Source organism: Felis catus, chromosome D2 (genome assembly GCF_018350175.1).
Source record: "Felis catus isolate Fca126 chromosome D2, F.catus_Fca126_mat1.0, whole genome shotgun sequence".
Taxonomy (NCBI): Eukaryota; Metazoa; Chordata; class Mammalia; order Carnivora; family Felidae; genus Felis; species Felis catus.
In genome coordinates this window covers 87,727,096-87,733,095 of record NC_058378.1, presented here as the reverse complement: position 1 = coordinate 87,733,095, position 6,000 = coordinate 87,727,096, and the positions used below count along the sequence as shown (strand labels likewise).

The following is a 6,000-nucleotide window of genomic DNA, read 5'->3' as shown; positions in this document are numbered from 1 at the left end:
AACAACTGACCACACACTGTCCAGGGTCAGTTCTTCCGTGGCCGGAAAGGAGAGCAGGGTGGGAGTTTTCTGTGTCTTCACAAGAGCGGAGGGTTTGCCCTACGGTGCTTCTATGTTCCCACTGCTCTCCTCTGACCCTCAGACTTCAGCCTCTGCTCTTCTTGGGCCCCTCGTGTTCACAGCACAGCCCAACCCAAGGGCAGCAGATCATGAATAGCTCATTCTGTGCACTATTCTCTTTTCTGCAATGGGAAAAGCCTGAAAGGGTCTGACTTCAGGTCCAGTTGCCAGAATGATGTATTTAATGACACTTCCAAGAATGTCCCTATTAATACCACATTACTGCACAGAGCAGGAGCAGTATCTTCCTTCAGAAGATAGAGTGGCTACCCCATGCTTGCTGGTCTTTCCAACATGAAAATCCCTTGGGTTGTAAAAATGAGGATGCTGGGACCCATTCACACCTGATATTTTAAGCAGAAATATTTTTCTTAAGACTGGGTTGCCCCTGTGAACTTGGGGAAGGTTTGTACATTTGCTGGACAAAGTCATCATTAGAACAGTGACAATACAACATGTCACCTGTTTGTCATAGGAAACCCTTTAAGAAGTGCTTTACTGACAGACTTAACTGGTTCACAGTGTCCTTCCGTTCAGGCAGGTCTGGGCTCGGGATGGAAGAAAGAGACTCTCCCACTCAGCAGTAGGTAATACTGTCATCTGATCTGCAATAGGGTTGCTTGTCTGAAAAGGTCCCCTGTGTCTGCACGTGTGAAGTATGCTTGTGGGGGGTGTGGTCCTGATACTGGGTCCGGTTAACAGGACACTGTGTGACCCCATCCACTGGAGCAACTGTGTCTTTCTGAAGTGTCCAGCCTTCTCCATAAGCCTGACATTTATGCACTTGTCATTTATAGGCTCATCCTTGAAATATCTCTTGTGTCTGTTTTCATACAACAAATGTTATTAAGGAATATGAAATACATCTGCAGTTGTGCTAAGTTCCAAAGGGCCAGCATGGAATCAGCATGGACAAGGGCTACGGACAAGGTCACCCCTACAGAATCAGTTGATGCTGCCCTGACCTGGCCTTGGGTGTATCATTCCCAGGACTGGGCAGTCATCAGGGCAGAATCAGCAACACTGGGCTCTGGGAAACCCCTTGATCTGCTCCTTCTTTGTGTGTCTGCCCTGGACCCCTCAGCCTGGGACCTCCTCCTTGCTTCCAGGACTGCCTGAACCACCACTGGCCTTCCTCTTCTGGTCTTGACTCTGCCCACCAGCCTGGACCTCGTGTCTGTCCCCATTGGTGACTTACTCTCCCACCTGACTGCAGACCGCCCTTCCCTGAACCTGGGCTCCTGCTTCCCCCGGCAGCAGCCCCTGTCCCTTAAGCAGAGCCCAGGCTCCATGTTGGGGTCTGACGTTCACTTAGGTGGAAGCTCCCATCTGGGGCAGCTCATCAGGGGATGTGCAGAGGGAGCAGAATAGGACACTTTGAGGGAGAGGGGAGAAGAGCAGGGGTGAGGCTGGACACTCCCTGGCCAGGATGGGACATGGGGACACTTTAAGTCCCACTGTGGACGCTGTACATCATGCTCCTGAAGGGTTCTAGCAGGGACAGGGTGAGGTCAGACAATCACTGCGGGAGACCACTGCACCAGGTAGGGGCGTGGGTAGTCCTGAGCACAGGGGTGTAGGGGGCGGGGAGGTAGTCCTGAGTGTAGGGACATGGGGGGTGGGGAGGTAGTCCTGAGTGCAGGAGGTGGAAGGGTAAGTGTTCCTACCCGTTTCCCTGAGAGGAGCTTGTTAGCTGGTGATGCCTGAGTCTAATGAAATAAGAAATTTGGTAAATTCCGGGAGAGTCTGACATATGAAGGTATCTTGACCAGAAAGAGTCTGGACAGACCAAAGCCCATGAGTAATCGGATGCTGGTGACACAATTCCCACTGCAGGGCTTCTCAGAAGTGCTGCCGTTCCAGGCTCTCCTCTTCATTCTCTTCCTCTGCCTCTATGCCGTGGCACTCTGTGGCAACTCCCTCCTCGTGGTGGCCATCACCCTCAGCTCCAGGCTCCACACCCCCATGTACTTCTTCCTGGCCAACCTGTCTGTGCTGGATCTTGTCTGCACATGCACCATGGTGCCCAAGGGATCCTGGTGGAGGAGAAGAGCAGCATCTCCTACTGGGGCTGCATGGCCCTGCATGGTTGTGGGCGGTGGCAGGGGAGGTGCTGCTCTTCACTGCCATGGCCTATGACCGCTACGTGGCCATCTGTCAACCACTGCGTTACGGCTCCATGATGACCCCCAGGGTGTGTGCAGCGGGGGCTGGAGCTGTGTGGGCATCGGCATGCTTGGCGCTGGAGTCAATGCCTGCCTGATGTCACGGCGGACCTTCCGTGGGCCCAACGTGATTGGCCACGTCTTCTGTGGGATCCCTCCTCTGCTGCCGCTCTCCTGCTCCCCCACATATGTGAACAACATCATGGCAATTATAGCTGACGTCTTCTTTGCCATGTTGAACTTCCTGCTCACCATGGTGTCCTACGGGTTCATCATGTCCGCCATCCTGAGGGTTCGAACAGCCGAGGGGAAGCAGCGGGCCTTCTCCACCTGTTCCTCCCATCTCATTGCAGCCACCTTGTACTACTTCACCATCATCTACACCTACTTGAGCCCTGGCTCCAGCCACTCCCCAGGGACAGGCAAGGTGGTGGCTGTGCTTTACTCCACTGTGAGCCCCACCTTGAACCCTCTCATCTACAGCCTGAGGAACAAGGATATCAAGGCAGCTCTCAGGAAGGTCTTGATGCACATGGCCAAAAATCTGTAAATGGGCAGTTTCTAAAGTTTGCGTTCTTTGTTGCTCTCTGACCCCTGACTCTTATGTGTCCTACCTGTTATAAACACCCTCTTTCTATGTGAGTTGCCATTGACACCTTCAAAACAGCTTTGTTGAGGAAATATTCCTCTGTGGATTCTCCACAGCATCCTAGTGAGATGTGGCTTTCAGCCTCCTGTTACTGAAAGTTTGCAGTTCCCAGAATATGACACACATTAACACACAACGGATGCATTGGTTCCTTCTGAGATCCCTGGGTTTTCTCACCAACCCAGAGTCTCTGCCTATGTCTTATTGACCTTCAGGAAGTGGGAGCTGGCTCAGTTCCATTAAAAGTGCCCCTGTATAGCTGCCCAGAGTTCTGCTTAGGCCACGTGGGTCTCAGTCCTGAACTGCCGAGGATGTCTCTCCTACGATAGTTGCTTTTGTGTGCCAACCTGACTGGGCTGCAGCACACCACACAGCTGGTCAAACATTATTTCTGGGTGTGCTTGTGAGGGTGTCTCTGGAAGAGATGAACATTTGAACGGGAAAACTGGATAAAGAAGACTGTCCTCACCAGCGGGGATGGGAGTCATTCAGTCCAGTGACGGCCAGAATGGAGCAAAAAAGGGAAGGAAGAGTATACTTGCTTCTTTGGCTTTCAGACCCAGAATCGGACTTACATGTTGCCCCCCAACTTACAGGCCTTCAGACTTGGACTGAATTATTCCATCAGTTCTTCTAGGTCCCCAGTTTACAGATGGCTGGTAGTGAGGACTTCCATAACTGCATGAGCCAATTCAATAATGAGCCTCCATATGTATGTATATGTGTATTGCACACTATATTGTATAATGCCGTTCATGTAATTACACATACATTAGTTATACTATGTTATACATATGTGTGTATGTGCATATTATATGTGTGTGTGTGTGTGTGTATAAATCATCATAAGCCCAGAAGTATGTATATCTCCCACTGGTTCTGTTTCTCTGGAGAACCCTAAGACATCTCCCTTCCCATCTAATGATGGCCCTGGAATCTCTGGTCCAAGGATAGGATAAGAACCTCATGACCCAAGGCAACATGCCTCCTTGAGTCTTGTGGACACATTATTCCTGCACGAAATGCTATTTGCCTGGTTAGCTTATGCTCTTTTCACATCCTAGCTGCATGTTAAATCCCTGATTTCCCCCTAACCAGACTGAGTCAGCTCCCTCCACCATCTGCCCTCCTAGTGCCTTCTTATTTCCCTTAGAGCTACTCATTCAGTTGATTATTTAATTAATATCTCTCATACTGGGTTTCATTAAGAGAGGGGCTATAGTTTGTGCTCACCATTGTATCCTCAGCAAGAAAACAGGACCTGGAACACAATAGGTAATAACTAAATGACACGTGATCCACAGGACTGTCTTACTTTGCACATCTATTCAAGGTGAAGATGCACATATCTACTATACAACAATTTCACTCCTGTGTGTACAACACAGGGTCACAGTTGTTTATTCCATCACTTTGTGCAGGAGCAAAAAAGTGGAAACTACCTAACCACCCGCCCATGGGAAGATAAATTAGCAAGCCATGGATTCATCACACATTGATGATCATCCCAAATCCATACATATTAATGTGAACACACATCACACGTGGACTGTCATGTTGGATGTGCCTTTTCCACAGGGACACACAGCAAAAGCATAATGTCAAGTAAGGAAAGCAAGTAGAAAGTGACGGCAGACAGGTGGCAAGCATTGCCGTATTTATAAAAATATTGAAATAATACATCGTATTGTTTACTAAAATAAATATATGCAAAAACATATGAAATGATGTTCAGTCTTCAGAATAGCAGTCACATCTGGGGTGCAAGGAGAGAGAGAGATTAAATGGGAAACTTGAGTTGCTCTGTGATGTTTTCTTACACAGAGATATAAAGCAAATGTGGCAAGAAGTCAGCATCTTGTTACACGTATACATTTGAAATTTCACATGATTAAAAATAGTTTTAATTTTACTGTTAATTTTTACTACTAAAAAAGGAATCACTTGGAAAGCTCATTAAAACGTAATGAATCAGAGTCTGCATTTTAACAGGCTCCCTGGGTGATGCCTGTGTAAACCAAGGTGTGAGTACTCCTGATCCAGGGTAAAAGCACGACTTTCCTGTATTGTCATGGATCTGATACTCTCCCTCAACCCGGAGAAAGCTGAATCCCTCAACTAAATTCCTCCATTTAGCAGATAATTTTTAATTTTCACTCAGCAGAAATACTCATATACTGTTTGTTTAAAGAGAAGTTGCCAGTCTCATAATGTGAGGTTTCAGAGGTACCCCTCTTAGTAAGTGTAGGCAGCTCAGCTGGTTGGCAACTGCATCGTGTCCCCCAGAACACCCCGTTTCCTCTCAATGGCCTGCAGGCCATGGGTCATCTCCCCACTGCAAGGCCCAGCCACAGGCAGCTCCCAGAGGCTCCATGAAGGTTATGTTTCACTGCTGTGGGAGGGTCACCACACGGCACATGAGTCCCTCTGTGACCAGGTCCTGATATACCACTGGCAGCACGGTCACGCTGTGGGAAGGCTGTAGAGGACCACACACTGCTTCGGATGGTAACACAGTACTTGAGCTCTGAAGATAGTATTACAGGGAAAAGATTTCTTCCAAATTCTATCAAAATATAAATCACAGGAATGTTTCCAACCACCATCCAGCCATCTGCATTTCTATCATTCTCAGCTTGCCTGACTCCAAAAGATAAATGAACCGGCTACAGAATGTTACACAGCACTGGCAGCTTGTGAGTCAGCAGGATCAAAACGGTTTCAACCGGCCCCTCCGGGCCACTTTAGTCACTTAGAATTCATCTCCCAATTTTCTTAATGTTTATTTATTTTGAGAGAGCGAGCGAGCGAGAGAGCACAAACAGGGGAGAGGCAGAGAGAGAGAGAGTGAATTCTAAGCAGGATCTATGCTGTCAGCACAGAGCCCAACATGGGGCTTGATCTCAGAGACTGTGAGATCATGACCTGAGCCATAACCGAGAGTCAGAGGCTTAACCGACCGAGCCACCCAGGCACCCCTAGCCAGGCATTTATTGATGGAAATTTGATTACTTCATTTTTGTTATAAAAATGCTACACTTGGTATTTTCATAAATATTTGAGCAC

The 6,000-nt window shown here is 48.3% G+C and overlaps 1 pseudogene; it reads left to right on the top strand.

Moving 5' to 3' along the window:
• The first annotated feature begins 1,744 nt into the window (after window positions 1-1,744).
• Window positions 1,745-2,835, top strand: LOC101091153 (annotated as a pseudogene).
• The last annotated feature ends 3,165 nt before the right edge of the window (window positions 2,836-6,000 follow it).